Source organism: Hevea brasiliensis, chromosome 3 (genome assembly GCF_030052815.1).
Source record: "Hevea brasiliensis isolate MT/VB/25A 57/8 chromosome 3, ASM3005281v1, whole genome shotgun sequence".
Taxonomy (NCBI): domain Eukaryota; kingdom Viridiplantae; phylum Streptophyta; class Magnoliopsida; order Malpighiales; family Euphorbiaceae; genus Hevea; species Hevea brasiliensis.
Window position 1 is genome coordinate 59,996,761 of NC_079495.1, and position 20,491 is coordinate 60,017,251.

Consider the following 20,491-nt stretch of genomic DNA (forward strand, 5'->3'; position numbering starts at 1 on the left):
CTCCTCCTCATTACTTCAATATTCAATCAATAACATTTCCATATATATATATTGTACACAATTCCAGCAACACTTTTGGGCAGAATGTTCAAGTGCTCAATGCACACAATTCACCATTAAGTTCAACATTCACTTCCACCAAAATTCAACATATCTCAATGTCAATATTACACATACACTTCAACATAATCATACTTCAATATCACTTACACTTGCTGCCCACAATTTATCATTAGCATATTTCATTAATAACTACATGTTCACACACAAATTCATGGTTTAATAGGCTGCCAAACATGGCATTTTGCCCAAAGCATTAAGGCTCCATTACACACCCTTAATTCAAGCACTACATGCACATACTTAGATTTTAACTTACTACTTCCTCCATTTAAGTTATTCAACCTTAATTTCCATCCATTATAGGTAAGAAAAACTCAACTACAATAAACTTTCATGGCTGTCCAAAATTGAATATATCAATAACTCATTGAATGCTTCAAATTTCTTCACCATCCAACTCATCTCAACCTTAATACAAATTTTTAATGAATCAAGGGATGAAAAAATAGCACTAACCTTTTATGCAGCTTGATCAAACTTCATCAAATGCTGCCCTTTTTCCTCCCTATGTGTTGCCCATGATGTGTAGAACAACTTTAATAAAGAAACTTACAGGAAAAAATGGCTTGATCATGGGTTGATGAAGCTTCCTTCATGGACATCCATGGATGAGCTTGGTAGAGAAAATCAAATTCGGCAATGGTGATGAAGGAGTGAAGAATATGAAATGGTTTAGTGGAAAATACTGTCCACTGATGCTTTTATACCCCACTAAACATTTAAAGAATAGTTAAAATAATTAAATTTCATAATTCTAATTATAGCCCATATTTCCTTTAATTGCATTTTATTTATAATTTCATTTTTCATGGAATTTTCAAAGTTTAATTCCATTTATTTTTAATGGACATTGAGGTCAAGAGGCAACTCTAGGTGTCAAATGACCAAAATACCCCACTTCGGGTTATATTTCCGATTTTTCGGTAACACCGATTTTTTTGTCTGTTTCTCGATTTTTCATTTTTCTTTGTACTAATTTATTAATTTTTCTTTGATATTTTTAGTGTCAATTACATTTCAATAAACCTTTATTTATGTCTCAAAATTAAATTCAGAGGGTTCCACGTGGTCCTGGGGTCGGCAACGGCCTTCCCGGTGCGATCACCCATCGCTGTGGTTCCTGCTCGTTTAACTTAGCTTCATTTTCTCTCTTTCATTTTTGTTTGACTTTTCTTGCATTTTCTTCTTATTTATTTCATCATTATATGTCTGTTCATTATCACCAAAGTGTAATTCCAAACATTCTGACTTTCCGGGGCAGACATTAGCCGTCAGAACAGTAGAATGTACGGACTACAAAAATGAGGATGTTACAGATCTGCCTCAAATCAACATTATTAGGAACACACATTCTGCCCTGGTGTAGCAATAGACCATCATCTCTTATTGAGAATTCTGGTTTCTTGCCCTGCCGGACTTCTTCCAACAGCTTCTAATATTTTTGATCATTCTGAGCAGCCATTCTAATCTGATCAATCAGCACTGGCTGTACATGCCATGCAACTGCTGTCTGTCCATCATCATTAATCTATAACCTGGCATGCAATGATCTTAACTCATGCACCAAAGACAAAGGAGTAACCCATAAACTTGCCATAGTCTTGTTACTTAAGGCGTTAGCCACAACAATAGCTTTCCCTGGCTGATAGTCTATCAGACAATCATAGTCTTTTATCAACTCTAACCATCTCCTCTGTCTCAAATTCAGCTCTTTCTGGGTGCCCAAATACTTCAAACTCTTATGATCTGTGTAGATGTAGCACTTCTCCCCATAAAAATAATGTCTCCAGATCTTAAGAGCAAACACAATTGCTGCAAGCTCCAAGTCATGTGTTGAATAATTCCTCTCATGCGGTTTTAGCTGGCGTGATGTATAAGCAATGACATTCCGATCTTTCATCAACACAAAACCTAACCCATTGTGAGAAGCATCGCTGTAAACTGTATATTCTTTACTCGGTGTAGGTAAAGTCAGGACTGGAGCCTCAGTCAAACATTTCTTCAATTTATCAAAACTCTGTTGGCATTTATCCGTCCACTGAAATTTCACATCTTTTCTAAGTAGCTTGGTCAATGGAGATGCCAACATGGAGAATCCCTTCACAAACCTACGGTAGTATCCAGCTAAACCCAGAAAACTGCGAATCTCTGTGATATTTCTGGGTGGCTTCCTATTAAGGACAGCTTCTATCTTGCTAGGATCTATCTTAATACCCTCTACTGATACTATGTGCCCCAAAAAGGATATCTCCTTCAGCCGAAATTCACATTTTGACAATTTAGCGTATAGCTGTTTCTCCCTCAAAGTTTGCAGTACAATCCGCAGATGTCTATCATGCTCTTCTACACTCCTCGAGTAAACCAATATATCATTAATAAATACCACAACAAACTGGTCGAGGTATGGTCTGAAGATAGTGTTCATCAGATCCATAAAAGCAGCCGGAGCATTTGTTAACCCGAATGGCATAACTAAGAACTCATAATGGCCATAGCGGGTTCTAAAGGCAGTTTTAGAAATACTCTGCTCTTGTACTTTCAACTGATAATAACCTGATCTCAGATCAATTTTGGAGAGCACAGCTGCACCCCTCAACTGATCAAACAAGTCATCAATGCGGGGCAAGGGGTATCTATTCTTTATTGTCACCTTATTCAACTGCCGATAGTCAATGCATAACCGGAGAGTGCCATCCTTCTTCTTTACAAACAGCACTGGCGCTCTCCAAGGTGAAACACTAGGGCAGATAAAGCCCTTATCAAGCAGCTCTTGCAACTGCACTTTCAATTCTTTTAGTTCTGCTGGTGCCATTCTGTATGGCGTTATGGAGATTGGGTCCACACTAGGCATAACATTAATCTCAAACTGCACCTCTCTTTCTGGAGGTAATCCTGGCAATTCATCAGGAAATACATCCGAAAAATACATACCAAAGGGATGTTCCTCAATGCTGGACTATCCAATTGGGTGTCTATCACATGTGCCAAGTACACCTCACACCTTTTCCTAATCATTTTTCTGGCCAGTGCAGCTGAAATGATGTTTGAAGGCAATAACTGCCTCTCCCCATATATTACTACATCACCATACTGAGGAAGACCAAAAGTGACTGTCTTCAGTCTACAGTCAATCATCGCATGATGCCTGGCTAACCAATCCATGCCCAAGATAATATCATAATCTTTGAAGGGCTTTTCAATCAAATTAGATAGAAAAGTGTGTCCTTGGATCACCAAAGGACAATCCCTATATAATTTATTTACCCTAACCTCCTGGCCTATTGGACTAGTTACTAGCACATCATAATCCATCAGTACACACTGGATAGCAGTAGAACACATCACACTAGCACTAAGATACGAATGTGTGGAGCTAGGATCAAATAACACATGTACATCTTGGTCAAAGATGGAGAAAATACCAACTACTATGTCTGATGTTTCAGCTTCCTCCCTCAGACGCATGGTATACACTCTGATTGGTGCGCCACTAGATACTGGCTGGTTAACAGTGCTTTGACTCCTAAGAGTGTTACCAGGACCCCTACCTCTGCCTCTACCTCTACCAGCTGGCTGTGATCCTCTAGGTGCAGAAACTTGGGCTGATCCCTCAGATGTAGCGGAAGGTCCAGATCGACGCGGACTAGTACAATCCTTAGCGAAATGTCCGCTCCCTCCACAGTTAAAACATGCACCAGTAGCCTTAAAATAAACCCCACCATAAGTTCTACCACAAGTTTCACACTGCCATACTGATAGAGCTCTTCGGGGTGCTTGCTGGGTCTGCTAACCAGACCAGGGTGGTCTTTGGCCAGAGAATCTGCCTCTGCCAGATCTACGGGAGCTGGATCCCCCAAACTGTTTCCTCTTCCCAGAACCACTCTTAGGTGCTTGTCCAGTAGTCTTTTTAGTCTTCTCTTTCTCTTGTGTACCCTTCTTCACTACCCCTTCTGATTTTATCCTTTCCGGTTCTAGGGCCTGTGAGATCAACTCAGCGAAATTCTGATGTCGGAAACCCACAACTTGCATTCTCAGATTCGGCCTTAACCCGGACTCAAACCTCTTACATCTATCTCTGGGGGTGGAGACTAAGCTTCCAGCGTAGTGGCTTAGTCGAGAGAAGTCTCTCTTATATTCTGCTATAGTTCTGTCCCCTTGTTTCAAACTCAGGAATTCTTATAACTTCATATCCACATATGCATCGGGAACCCACTTCTGTCGAAGCTCCCTTAAAAAGTCTGACCAAGTAAGGACTGGAGGTTATACCAGGCTGTGGGGGATGGTCTTCCACCATTCATATGCATCCCCTTGCAATAAGGAAATAGAATACTCAAACTTTAACTTTTTCGCACACTGCAGCTTTCTAAAAACTCGTTCCATTCTTTCTAACCATTGTTCCACCTCCAGTGGATCCACAGTGCCTTTAAACTCCGTGGCCCCAAATTTCATCAATTTTTCATATTACCGAGCTGAGGGTTATGGTTGTGGTACAGGTACTTGCATCTGAGCTTGGGGTGGCACATTTCCCGCCATTTACTGGAAAAATGCAGTCATCTACTGGAAAAACTGAGTAGGGAACTGCGGTGCTGGAGTAGGAGCTAGAGTGGCTGACCCACTCGCATTCTAGAGTGCTGGGGCTTCCCCTTGAACCTCAGCCTCAATAGATTGTTCTACGGAATGATCTCCTTCGTTCATTCCGTTTTCCCAAATTTTCTACTTCCTGAGATCAAACACAAGGAGGTTGACCTCCGTTAATGCATATTCATGATGTAAATATGTCATATGTATCAATTAAAGACACTTGAGCAGTTGTACTTGTCAAAGAAATGTTCACATAATTAGTCAAAATTTATTGCAAAACCATGCTCTGATACCACTAAAACATGTCACACCTTACCCCTCTGTAAGGCATAACATGATCCCGTAGAACACCTAATGAACTACCGAACTTCACCTACCGATAATTCATTAAGTACACTACAAGGGATTTTAAAACTATTTTCTACTCTATTCAAGTCAATTTGTTGACTTTATAAGGCTTAATAGGTATGGGAATCCCAACTTCACCCACATACCACATTTTGGTCACCAAACTTGTTAGTTTTGGTCATTTTCTCAAAACTTAGATCTTTTAGGCAAAGTTGCCAAATTTTCAGTTTTGGTGTCTAAGGTTGCATTGTTCCATTGGTCACTTTTCTGTCAGAATTTGGCAAAACTTCCTTCATAGAAAATGTTCCCTATTGTCTTAAGTTTATTCTCCTTTTTAAATCACTCCAATTGGAGTTTTGTAACTCAAGTTATATCCAAATTACAGTTACTAATCATGCTACAGATTTTAGTTCTGGTAGATTATTGATCCAAATTTGTTCAGCAATTTGATCAAGTTAAGTCCATAATTTGGTCTAATTTTCTTCATATGAAATGTTCTACTATGCCTTAGGTTTCCATTAGTTCAAGAATCACCTAAATTGGAGTTTTCTAGAGAGATTTATAGCCATTGAAAATTTACTGTTCATATGGTAAATCTGCAGTTTTGCAGATTTAGTGATTCACATTTACTCAGTAATTTGATTGGGTTAATGGCATAATTTGGGTTTATGTTCTTCATGGAAGTTTTAGGTCTATATCTCATCTAACCACTGGTAAAAGTTTAGGTCATTTTGACTTGCGTAGCTCGAGTTATGACCAAATGAACAAACATTATTCATTTGGTCAGTTTGTACAGGGCAGCCTGCAATTTTCTAACTTTGGTTAATTTGTTCACTAGGTTTTAGTCACTTTTTGGGCATGCTTCCTAAACGAAAATCGTGTCATTTATTGCCTATTTTCATTCTCAATTGGTCTCATACCAATTGGACTTATAAAATTTCATTTTTGGTTCCTCAAAGTTGAATTGGTCATGCTGCAGTAGCATGACCACACTCCCTCCGAATTTGACTTTAATTCCAACACTTCTAACACACTTAATTAGGTCACAAATGACCATTTCTCACTTCACATTAGGTCAAAGACAACATTTACAAGTTTTTCACATTTTTGGTCTCTAAACCATAATGTCCAAAACCCTAATTTCCATGTTTAGCTCATTTCATGCAATTAAACTATATAAACCTCAACTACACCTTCAATCAAGCTTGCCTACCCTTTTAATTGTATCAAAATCCATCAATTTCAAGTTACCTCTAAGCTAGATGAATTTCATTATATTCCTAAATATGTTGTTTTTATTTTATTTTCATCAATACTAGTTCATTTTAAGTGCAAATTCATGAATATAAGGAGAATTGAGAGGATTCTTGACTAACCTTTAAGGAAGTATTCCCAAAGCTTCAATTCTTCCACTTTCTTCTTCCTTTCTATGTACAAGATACTTGTCAAGATCCAAGAACAAAATTTACTTAAGGGAGTTAGGGTATATATATAGAATAAAGTCAAGCTTTTAAAAGCTTGAATTGGTTGTTAATGGTGGAAAAGGGATGAAAGAGAAAGGTGGGAGTGATGGTGCGGCAATGGGAGGAAGGAAGAAGACCAATTGATTTTTTTTTTTTTTTCCTTTCTTTTTGTCTTTATCTCTTTAGGAAGACCAAAAATCTAAATAAGTAAATGAATTAATTATATTCTTTATGGCATCATGCATGATGTCATCACCTTTTGACTCTTTCATTTTCTTTTTTTTTTCAATTTATTTTTTTTCTATTAGTTCTTTAATTTAATTCTCGATTCCAAAATTTTCTTTCTCCGATTTTATTTGACAGTTAGGTCAGGAGTCAGCTCTCGGGGTTAATTGACTAAATTGCCCTTCGCCGGTTCATCCCAGTTTGCAAATAATTTAATATTTCTTCTGGCTCCCTAACCTAATTATTTGACTGGCTTAACAGTTCTTTTCATGATTTTCTCTTTTCCACTATGTTCGTAATCGTCTTAAGGACCACAGCGTCACATTTTACGGTTCGAAATTTGAGTTTAAAATGGCTTCGCAGTTGTTCCCGAGACGGTTATCCATCGCTGTGACTCTCGGCTCGTTTAACCTCTTATGTTCTGTTTTTCTTATTTATACTTAACTAATTGGCAATTACTAATTATTTGTGTTCATGGCTTCTTTAGTTGTCTTAAGTGTGGTTCTAATCCCCTTAATTATCCATACCGACACCGGTCACTAGAACAGTGAAATCTGCCAGGCTATGCAAACGGGGGTGTTACAGCCATTTTGTATGGTGTTATGGAGATTGGGTCCACACCAGGCATAACATCAATCTCAAACTACACTTCTCTTTCTGGAGGTAATCTTGGCAATTCATTAGGAAACACATCCGAAAAGTCACATACTGTAGGGATGTCCCTGAGTGTTGGACTCCCCACCTGGGTGTCTATCACATGTGCCAAATATGCTTCACACCCCTTTCTGATCATCCTTCTGGCTAGTGCAGCTGAAATGATGTTTGATGGCAGTAAATGCCTCTTCCCATGTATTACCACATCATCGTACAGAGGGAGACCAAAAGTGACTGTCTTTAGTCTACAGTCAATCATAGCGTGATGCCTGGCTAACCAATCCATGCCCAAGATAATATCATAATATCTGAAGGGAATTTCAATCAAATCTGACAGAAAAACATGTCCTTAGATCACCAAAGGACAATCTCTACAAATTTTGTTAACCCGAACCTCTTGTCTAACGGACTAGCTACTAGCACTTCAAAACCCATTTTGACACATGGAACAGCAAGTGCACTGACTATACTAGCACTAACATATGAGTGGGTTGAACCCGGATCAAACAACACAAATACTTCTTGATCAGAGATAGAGAATGTACCGGCTACAATATCGAAAGTCTCAGCCTCTTCTCGCTGTCTCATTGTATAAACCCTGGCTGAAGCATTTCCTTGTGCTGACTGACCAACAGTACCCTGACTGCCCAAAGCATAGCCTCTACCTCTACCTCTTCCTCTGCCAACCGGTTGTGAACCTCTGGGAGCAGGACTCTGAATAGATCCTTCTGTGGTAGTAGGAGTTGGACCGAATCTAAGAGCATTAGTGCAGTCTTTAGCAAGATGGCCCTTGCTTCCACAGTTAAAGTAGGCTCCTGTTACCCAATAGCATTCTCCCCCATTAATCTTGCCATAAGTCTCACAGGGGCGGGGAGGTTGTGAACCCCTGCTCGACTGTTGACCAGACCTAGGGGGTCTTTATCCAGAGAATCTGCCCCTTCTAAACCTTCCACCTCGACCCCTGCTAGGTCCACTAAATTTCTTCCTCTTCCCAGAAGTACCACTAGGACTTGGCTCTACTGACTTTTGCCCTTTGTCTTTCTCGGATTTTTTAGCTTTTTCTGATTTTTCTTTTGTTGGGGTCACTTTTGATTCAATTCTTTCCAATTCAAGTGCCTGAGAGAAGAGCTCTGAGAAATTACTATGTTTGAATCCCACAACTTGCATCCATAGGCTGGGCTTCAAACCCGTCTCAAATCTCTTGCACCTTTCATTGCTGGTAGAAAGGAGACTCCCAGCATAGTGGCTTAAGCAGGAGAACTCCCTCTCATATTCTGCCATTGTTCTATTGCCTTGTTTCAGACTCAAAAATTCTTGTAGTTTCTGATCCACATATGCATCTGGGACGTATTTCTGTCTGAATTCTCTGATGAAGTCATCCCAGGTCAGTACTGGTGGTTCATCCAAGCTATGGGGATGGTCTTTCACCAATCATACGCATCCCCTTACAATAGTGACACAGAGTATTCTAATTTCAACTCATCTGGGCAGTGCAGCTTCTTGAATACTCTGTCCATTCTTTCTAGCCACAGCTCTGCCTCTAAAGGGTCTACCATACCCTTAAATTTCGTAGCCCCATACTTCAATAACTTATCATATTGTCTGACTGGAGCTTGGGGTTGCACCACAGTAGTCTGGGGTGGAGCTTGAGTAGGCATACCCCCAACCATCTGTTTGAACATCGTAGCCATCTGATATGTGAACTGTGCAGAAAACTGCGGCATTTGTGGGGCTGGTGCTATGACCCACTAACATTCTGTAGACCTGGGGCTTCCCCTTGTGCCTCAGCTTCAACAGATTACTCAACAGAGCGATCCCATTCTTCCATTTCAATATGGAGTAGAGATATCTCCTAAACAAATAACACAAGGAGATTTCCTCCGTTAGTTCATATTTATGATGTAATGCAATGTATGTAACAAATAAGGACATTGAGCAATTGTACTTAGCAAAGAAAAGACAGAAATTCACAAGTTAAAACATACTTAAAAAATTTGCTCTGATACCACTAAAACATGTCACACCTTACGCCTTTGTAAGGCATAACATGATCCCGTAGAATACCTAATGAACTACCGAACTTCACCTACCGATAACTCATTAAGTACCCTACAAGGGATTTTAAAACAATTTTCTTACTTTTTATAAATGGTGAGCATTTTCTAATAGGTATCAAAACATTTGATTAGAGTTTAAAAACTAGTTAAGATTTTTGTCCCATTTTATTTTTCCGTAAATTTTATAAAAATTTTGGTAGAGTGCCATTTGTATTTTGAGAAAGCAGTTCTTCAAATACCTGTAAAAAGCACTTCCAAAGATTTATCTCAACAACTTCATAATTTCAACATCCATCCCAACCAATTTCAACATCATTTCTCAATTTCCAAAATTCAACATCATCAAAATACTATAATTCAATTTCATGCAAATTAAAGCAAAATATTTCCATTCATATTTCAATAAAGATAAAATAATTTATATACATCATTACAAATATTTACATTATGAAAAATCCAAACCAAAATTTATTACAAGCTTTATACAACTCTATACAACTGCTCATGACCATTTCCTACATTTACATACATTACATACATCAAAATCATTTTTACAATAAGGGTATAAAATATACCCGATAAACTTCAGAGTAGGTAGCTTCTCAATCCTCAACAACTCACTCTACTGCTCCTCTAATCTCTATATCTGCGATAACAATAATAGCCATCGCTGAGTACTAGGACTTAGTGGTGCACAACATACTAAAATAATCTTTATGCATAATTTAAATCATATTCATTCAAAAATTAAACTGAACATGAGATATAAAATTCAAAACATGATTTACAAAATTTTAATCTAAACAATTTCATTTTAAAAGTCTTAAAACAAATTTCATAAAAACACACAGTTATATCATGCCATTCGAAACAAATATCATCTTAGTAGCCAGAGGCTAAGAAGAAGTCACAACACAAGGCTACACACCTCAACATTTTTGTAACACCCCTCAACATTTCAGTAACACCCCTATTTGTATAGCCCTGTACATTTCACTCTTCCGATGACCGGAGTCGGTCTAGACAATTAAGGGGATTAGAACCACACTTAAGACAACTAGATAAGCCATAAACACAAATAAATAGTAATTGTCAATTAGTTAAGTATAAATAAGAAAAATAGAACATAAGAAGTTAAACGAGCTGAGAGTCACAGCGATGGGTGACCTTCTCGGGAAGGACTGCGAAGTTGATTTAAACTCAAATTTCGAACCATAAAATGTGATGCTGCGATCCTTAAGACTATTACGAACACAGTGGAAAAGAGAAAATCACGGCAAAAGGTTGTTAAGCCTGTCAAATAATTAGGTCAGGGAGCCGAAAGAAATATTGAATTATTTGCAAACTGGGTTGAACCGGCGAGGGGCAATTTGGTCAATTGACCCCGAGAGCTGACTCCTGACCTAACTGTCAAATAAAATCAAAGAAAAGAAAATTTCGGGATCAACAATTAAATTAAAGAACTAAGGAAAAATAAATAAAAAGGAAAAAAAAAGAAGTTAATTACATCACTTTTATGACATCAAAATGATGTCAAAATTAATTTTTAATTTCCCACAATTTTTGACCCATTCAAATACATAAAGTAAGACCCAAAATACATAAAATTAAAACAAAAAAAGCTTCACTTTTTGCTCCCACCAGTTCGGCAGCCCTCCTTCTCTAAGCTCCACCATTGTTTCCTCCATGAAAGCTTGAATTCAAGCTTGTAAACAACCACATAGCCCTACCTTGCCCCAAATTCTTCCATAAAAACTTGTTAACCTCACTTGAGAAGAAGATTGATTGCAAGGGAAAGAAGAAAAGAAGAAAGAAATTGAAGAGTTAGCATCCAAGTTGAGGTTAGTGATTTAAGTTGCAAATTTTAGTTTATTAGTTGTGTTTGTAGCTTAACTAACTTAGAAATAAACTTAAAATGAAATGAAATTAATTGTTGGAGGACTAATCATGCATTTGGTCAGCAAGGGTTTGCTATGGTAATGCATGAATTTGATTGGATTTAAAAGTGTAGGCAAGCTTGTATCAATGTGGAGATGATATTGATATGTTTAGATTTGGTTAAATGTAACTACTAGTGTGGTTAGGGTTTGGCACCTAGGGTTTAGAGGCAAAAATGTGAGAATTGGTCAAGTGATGTGTTTGACTTAGTTTGAGGTGAAAAATCGTCATTTGTGACCAAATGAAGTGTGTTGGAAGTATTTGAATTGAGTTTAAATTCGGATTGAATGTGGTCAAGCTGCTGGCAGCAGGACCAAGGTCCCTTTAAGGGACCAAAACTGAAAATTTACAAGTCCAATTGGTATAAGACCAATTGGGAATGAAAATAGACACAAAATGACACAATTTTCATTTGGGAATCATGCCCAAAAAGTAACCAAAACCTAGTGAACAAATCGACCCAATCCGGATTTTCTCATTCTGACCTGTACAAAAATGACTAAATGAATAGTATTTGTTCATTTGGCCATAACTTGAGCTAGGCAGGTCTAAATGACCTGAAATTTTACCAGTCGATAGTTGAGATGTAGACCTAAAACTTTCATGAAGAACTCAAACTCAAATTATGTCTATAACCAAGTCATTTTTCCACCCAAAGTTGGTAACCTAAAACTACTAGAACCAGAATTTGCCCAGAAATCTGGGTTAAGTCCAATCTGGCAGCCATGATTCAAATGGCTATAACTTAAGCTACAAAACTCCAATTAGATTGATTCAAAAAGGAAAATAAATTTAAGACAATAGGGAACATTTTCTATGAAGGACATTTTGCCAAATTCTAACAGAAAAATGACCAATGGAACAGTGCAACTTAAGACACTAAAACTAAAAATTTACAAATTTGCCTAAAAGACTTAGAATTTGAGTAAACAACCAAAACCAACAAATTTAGTGACCAAAATGTGGTATGTGGGTGAAGTTGGAATTCCCATACCTATTAAGCCTTAGAAATTCAACAAATTGACTTGAATAGTATAGTGAGTAGTAACCCCGAAACACAAAATTTAAAGAACATCAAATTTAGCACATTAGAGCTAGGTAAAAGTGAATTTTAATTTATTATTGGATTTATGCTAAGTTATGATACTGAAACACTATGAAACTGTGTGTTTCAGTGGAAAAGAACACCGGGAAAGAACCCGAGGAATCGAGTCAAGGCCAAGAGGCGACTCGCTTAAGGTTTGTGCACAACGTATAATTTTTGTAAATTATCTTCTGCATATTGTTTTGAATAACGTGAGATATTGAATTGTGAGATTATTATGATGCTTTTGATTTAAATTGTTAAAAGTTATTTGTGTATATTTGAAATGGCAATGTTTAGCAAATTGTTAAGATAAGTTTTGAAACCACAGTGTCATGACCATATATTTGAACACCTCACTAGCATGACTAGTGGGGGTAATCAGTTTTGAATTTTGATTCCTTCTCTGGCTGAAGTGTTGAGGTGTGTGCCAGTAGAAGAAGAAATTGAATGGATATCCATATATTTGAGCTAGCTAGCCTTGTGATGTGACTTCTCCTTAGCCTCTGGCTATTGAGATTATATTTGTTTCAAATGGCATGATATAACTGTTGGTTTTATGAAATGCGTTTTGATACTTCGAAATAAAATTGTTTGGATTAAAATCTCATAATTCATGTTTTGTATTTAATTCTCATGTTCAGTCCAATTTTTGAATAAATGTGATTTAAAATCTGCATAAAGATTATTTTAGTATGTTGTGCACCACTGAGTCCTAGTACTCAGCGATAGCTGTTATTGCTGTCCCAGATATAGAGACTAGAGGAGTAGCAGAGTGAGCTGCTGAGAATTGTGGAGCGACTTGCCTTGAAGCTATCAGGTATAATTTATACCCTGACTATAAATATTTATTTTGATGTATGTAATGCACGTAAATGTATGAACATATAAAATTGGTCTTGAGCAGTTTGTACAAAATTTGTATAAAGTTTGTAATCAATTTTAGTTTGGATTTTCCTAATGTAAATTTTTAGTATGATGTATATATAAATTGTTTATCTTTAATGAAATATGAATGAATGAAATTGATTGATAGTATCTTGATGATTACTGAATTTTTGAAAATTGAGAAATGTGGATTGTTGAATTTTGAAACTTGAGAAACTGGTTGAGATTGATTGTGAATTTGAAGAAGTGGTTGAAATAAATAATTGGAAGTGCTTTTTACAGGTAATTGAAGAACTGCTTTCTCAAAATACAAACGGCATTCTGCCGAAATTTTTATAAAATTTACGAAAAAATAAAATGGGCCAAAAATTTTAACTAGTTTTCAACTTTGAATAAATGATTTTAATACCTATTAGAAAATGCTCACCACTTATAAAAGTAAGAAAATTATTTTAAAATCCCTTGTAGGGTACTTAATGAGTTACCGATAGGTGAAGTTCGGTAGTTCATTAGGTATTCTACGGGATCATGTTATGCCTTACAGAGGGGTAAGGTGTAACAACTTCAACCAGAGAAGGAATCAAAATTTGAAACTGATTTCCCCCACTAGTCATGCTTGTGAGGTATTCAAATATATGGTCATGACACTGTGGTTTCAAAACTATCTTAACAATTTACTAAACATTTATTGCCATTTCAAACACAAATAATTAATCTTTCAATAATTTAAATCAAAAGCGTAATAAACTTTTCAATTCAATTATGTCACAATTTCATATCTCAATTCATTCAAAACAATGTGCAGAAGAAAATTTACAAAAATTCTATGTTGTGCACAAACCGTATACGAGTCGCCTCTTGGCCTTGACTCGATGCCTCGGGTTCTTTCCTGGTATTCCTTTCTATTGAAATACACAGTTTCACAGTGTTTCAGTGTCACAATTTATCATAACTCTAAAAATAAGTTCAAATTTACTTACACCTAGCTTTACTATGCTAAACTTGACGTTCTTTAAAATTTATATTTTGGGGTTACTATTCATGATACTATTCAAGTAAATTTGTTAACTTTCTAAGGCTTAATAGGTATGGGAATTCTAATTTCACCCACATACCACATTTTAGTTACCTAACCTATTGGTTTTGGTTGTTTTCTCAAATTTTAAGTCCTTTAGGCAAAATTGCAAATTTTCAGTTTTGGTGTCCTATTTTGCACTGTTCCATTGGTCATGTTGCTGTTAGAATTTGGCTAAGTTTTCTGCATAGAAATTGTTCCTTATTATCTTAAATTTATTCTCATTTTTTAATCACTCCAATTGGAGTGTTGTAGCTCAAGTTATAGCCATTTGAACATGGCTGGCCGGATTGGCCTAACCCAGATTTTCTGGGCACCAAAACTGGTTCTGGCAGTTTTAGGTCACCAAATTTGGGTGGTTAAATGAATTGGTTAAGGGCATAATTTGGGTTTGTGTTCTTCATGAAAGTTTTATATCTATATCTTAGATTTCTACTGGTAAAAGTTCAGGTCATTTCGACCTGCCTAGCGCAAGTTATGACCAAATGAACAAACATTGTTCATTTGGTCATTTTTGTACAGGGCAGAACACTAACATCCGGATTTGGCTAATTTGTTCACTATGCTGTAGCCACTTTTTGGGCATGATTCTTGAATGAAAATGTGTCATTTTGTGTCTAGTTTCATTCCCAATTGTTCTCACACCAATTGGGTTAGTAAATTTTCAGTTTTGGTCCCTGAAAGGGACCTTGGTCTTGCTGCTGCATAATGGCCCTAAGCAATCCGAATTTCTATTCAATTCCAACACTTCCAACATACTACAATTGTTCACAAATGACCATTTTTCAGCTCGAACTCGGTCAAACACACCATTTGACCAATTCTCTAATTTTTTTCTTCCAAAACCCTAGGTCCAAACCCTAATTCACCAATTTGTTACATTTAATTAATCCAAAGCATACCAACACCACTCCATCACTTATACAAGCATACCTACAGTATTAATTCAATCAATTTCATACATTCCCATCTCAAACCCTAGCTGGCCAAATTTTACCTTTGTCTTCCAAAGATGTTTTCATTTCATTTTAAGCATATTTCTAAGTTCATTAAGCTATAAATACAATAATTAAACTAAAAGTTTGAAGTTTAGCTACTAACCTTGAATGCAGAATTTTCTTTCCCTTCAATCCTCCTCCTTTCTTCTTTCTTGCTTCTTCAATCCCCTCTTCTAGTTGCCAAAACATGTTTTAACCATGGCAAGACAATTTTCTATGGTGGAAAATTAAAATTTGCAAGCTCAAAAATGAGCTTCAATGGTGGTTTTGTGTCTGGGAGAGGTGAGAGATGGGAGACGGCAACTTTGTGAAGATGGAGACTTTTTGTTTTTTTTTTTTTTCTTTTATGACTTTTTATCCTTTAGGAAGACCCCAAAAATTATCCAAAAATTAATTTTTTAATTATAATGTTTATTGCATCATGCATGATGTCATGCATGATGTTATCACTTTTTCACTTTTTCTTTTTCCTTTTTTTTATTTATTTTTCTTCAATTCTTTAATTTAATTCCCAACTCTAAAATTTTCTTTTCTCCAATTTTATTTGATAGTTAGGTCAGGAGTCAGCTATAGGGATCAATTGACCAAATTGCCCCTCGTCAGTTCGACCTGGTTTGCAAATAATTCAATATTTCTTCCAGATCCCTGACCTAATTATTTGACCGGATTAACATTTTTTTTTTTGTAATTTTCTCTTTTCTACTGTGTTCGCAATAGTCTTAAGGACCGCAGCGTCACATTTTACGATTCGACATTTAAGTTTAAATTAACTTCGCAGTCCTTCCCGTGAAGGTAACCCATCACTATGACTCTCGGCACATTTAACCTCTTATGTTCTGTTTTTCTTATTTATACTTAACTAATTCACAATTACTAATTACTTGTGTTTAGGGCTTATCTAGTTGTCTTAGATGTGGTTCTAATCCCCTTAATTGTCCGCACCGACACCGGTCACTGGAATAGTGAAATATACGAGGCTATGCAAATAGGGGTGTTACACCTTCCTAGTATTCTTCTCGACTGAAACACACAATTTCACAGTGTTTTAGTACCATAAATTATCATAAGTCCAAAAATAATTTCAAATCTATTTATATCTAACTTTAATATGCTAAACTTGATGTTCATTAAAATTTGTATTTTGGGGATACTATTCACGATACTATTCAAGTCAATTTGTTGACTTTCTAATGCTTAATAGGTATGGGAATTCTAATTTCACCCACATACCATATTTTGGTTAACTAATTTGTTGGTTTTGGTTATTTGCTCAAACTTCAAGTCTCTTAGGCACAAATTTCAAATATTAAATTTTAGTGTTCAGCATTGCATTGTTCCATTGGTCATGTTGCTGTGATAATTTGGCTACGTTTTCTTCATACAAGTTGTTCCTTATTGTCTTAACTTTATTTCCATTTTTAAATCACTCCATTTGGAGTTTTGTAGCCCAAGTTATAGCCATTTGAACATGGCTGGCCGGATTTGGTACTACCCAGAATTCTAGGCAAACTCTGGATTTTGGCAATTTTATAGGTTGATTGCAGGTGGATTTTCAAACCGGTTATGGTCAAAATTTGGGTTTGTTTTCTTCATGAAAGTTGTAGGTCTATGTCTCAGCTTTCTATCGGTATAAAATCCAGATCATTTGGTCCTTCCTAGACCAAGTTATGGTCATTTATGTAACTACTATTTAATTAGTCATTTTTGTACAAGTCAGTATGCCAATTACGGATTCGGCCTAATTGTTCACTAAGTTATGGTCACTTTCTGAGGATGATTCTGGAATAAAAAATGTGTCATTTTGTGTCTAGTTTCATTCCCAATTGGCCTCACACCAATTGGGTTGGTAAATTTTCAGTTTTGGTCCTTGAAAGGGACCTAGGTCAAGCTGCCTATAGATTGACCCTCACTAATACGAATTTAAACTTGTTTCCAACAATTCATACACACCACAATTGGTCACAATTGACCATTTCTCAACTCAAATAAGGTCAATAACATCAATTGACCAATTCTCAACTTTTTCTCCAATTTTTCACGAACTCAAAACCCTAGCTACACACATTTCAACTCTAATGCAAATTTAAAGTGTATATTCATGATTTATACACCTAATTCACTTCAAATAACCATTCAAAACCATCAAACTCATTCATATCAAACCCTAACCCTAGCTGGATGAATTTTATATTTGGTCCCTCAACAATTGTTTTTGTTTGATTTTAAGTTGATTTCTAGTTTAATTGAGCTAGAAACACAACATATAAACTAAGATTTTCAATTTCAATCACTTACCTCCACTTAAATCTCAACTTTTCAATTTCTTTTCTTTTCCTCTTTTCTTTTCTTCTTCAATCACCTTCTCAAGTTGGTCTAACAAGTTCTTATGGTTTATTTTGGGGTCAAAGTGGGTTGAAGTGGTTGGAAGCAAGCTTAGTTTTAAGCTTTCATGGAGTTTTCATGGTGGGGAGGAAGAGAGGAGGGCAGCACATTTGGGTGAGGGAAGAAGGAAATCTAATTTTCTTTTCTTTTTTATGAATTTTTAAGCCTTTGAAAATGTTTTTGACTTGGTCAATTTAGGTAGGAAAATTAAAATGAGTTTTGACATCATGATGATGTCATAAGGGTGATGTAAGGTGATGTAATAAACTTTTTTCTTTTTCTTTTTCTTTTGTATTTATTTTTTCATTAGTTCTTTAATTTAATTCCCAATTTTGAAATTTTCTTTTCTCTAATTTTACTTGACATTTAGATCAGGAGTCAGGTCTAGGGGTGAATTGACCAAATTGCCCCTCGCTGGTTCGATTCGGTTTGCAAGTAATTCAATATTTCTTTCGGATCCTTGACCTAATTATTTGACCTACTTAACAATTCTTTTTTGTGATTTTCTCTTTTTCACTGTGTTCGCAATAGTCCTAAGGACTGCTGCTTCACATTTTACCGTTCGAAATTAGAGTTTAGACTGACCTCACAGTCATTCCTGAGAAGGTCACCCATCACTATGACTCCTGGCTCATTTAACTTCTTCTGTTATGTTTTTCTTTTTTATACTTAACTATTTGGCAATTACTAATTATTTGTGTTCAGGGCTTAACTAGGTGTCTTAGACATGGTTATAATCCCCTTAATTGTCCAGACCGACACCGGTCACCAGAACAGTGAAATATACCAGGCTATGCCAATAGGGGTGTTACAATTCTCCCCCCCTTAAGATAAATTTTGTCTCAAAATTTTACCTAGTATCAGTCTCTGAACAGCTATGGGTGCTGTCTCCTCATGTGCTCTTCTCGTTCCCAAGTAGCCTCCTGGCCCGAATGATGGTTCCATAGCACTTTCACTAACGGTATCTGTTTGTTCCTCAGCTGCTTCACCTCATAAGCCAGAATCTCTATGGGTTCTTCCTCATATGTGAGTTTGTATTCACTTCAATTTCCTCCACTCATAGTACATGAGATGGGTCTGATCGATACCTCCTCAACATAGACACATGAAAGACGTTATGTATCTTTTCCAACTCTGGAGGTAGTGCCAAACGATATGCCAAAGGACCCACTCTCTCCACTGAAGGAGCAGAAGCATGAAAAACACAAGTTTAGATCATTGAAATTCAAAATTTTTCATCTAGGGTCACATGCATCATGCAAGATTCATTTTTATCTCTTTGATTTCAATGATAAATAACATATTAAAACTCTTTTAATATATTTTTGGATCTACATTTTCCATTTAAGATTTTAGAATTAATCAGATTAATTATTAGAACCCTAGATTAGATCAAGAATAAGTGCACTAATCTCTTAATGCACTGCAGTGTGTTTGGCACCTTTGGGATGCGTCTTTAGTACACCAGATGTTGTCCCTCTAGCTTATCTACACCAAGATCACCTATGGTAGCCCTTGAACAGCTTCTAAAGCTTTTTCTATGAATTGGAAAATCAAGTTTTGCCTTTTAAGAGATTACAGATGTAAGCAGGACATTAGAAATAATTTCTAGTATTTTTAATTCAAGAGATTGTTTGCTAATCTCTTTGAATTGATGAGAGAAGAAGAAGAAGAGAAGGGAATGGCAGCCAAGGGTGGCAGCACAAAGAGAATGAGCAGCTTGTATAATTTGTTCTTTCATCCTTACACTTATATAGCTAGGTCACCACTTAAAACCCTTGCCACATGTCACCTTTTGATTAGCTCTAGGTTTAATTGACCCAATTACATTGTGCCAAGTGTCAAACCTATATTTAATCTTGACTTTGATCATCTTACATGATTAAAAGACATATGGCAAGCTTATGTGTAATGCCATGTGTCACCATCTCATGGTGTGTAACACCCCTATTTGTATAGCCTGGTATATTTCACTATCCCGGTAACCAGTGTCAGTCCGGACAATTAAGAGGATTAGAACCACACTTAAAAGAACTAGATAAGCCATAAACACAAAAAATTAGTAATTGTCAATTGTTAAGTATAAATAAGAAAACAGAACATAAGAAGTTAAATAAGCCGAGAGTCACAGCGATGGGTGGCCTTCTCGAGAAGGACTGCGAGGTCAATTTAAACTCAAATTTTGAACCGAAAAATGTGACGCTGCGGTCCTTAGGACTATTGCGAACATAGTGGAAAAGAGAAAATCACGAAAAAAGAATTATTAAGCCAGTCAAATAATTAGGTCAGGGAGCTGAAAAAAATATTGAATTATTTGCAAACCGGGTTGAACCGGCGAGGGGCAATTTGGTCAATTTACCCCGAGAGCTGACTCCTGACCTAACTATCAAATAAAATCAAAGAAAAGAAAATTTCAGAATCGAAAATTAAATTAAAGAACTATTGAAAAATTAAAGAAAAAGAATAAAAATGTGACTTATTACATCACCTTTATGACATCATCATGATGTCAAAACTAATTTTAATTTTCCTACCTAAATTGACCAAGTCAAAAGCAATTTTAAAAGACATAAAAATAGCAAAAATTGAAAGAAATTTCATTTTTTCCCTTTCTTCTTCTTCTTGCCGTGAACTCTCTTCTCTCTCATTTTTTTTCTTTTCCTTCCCTCCATTAA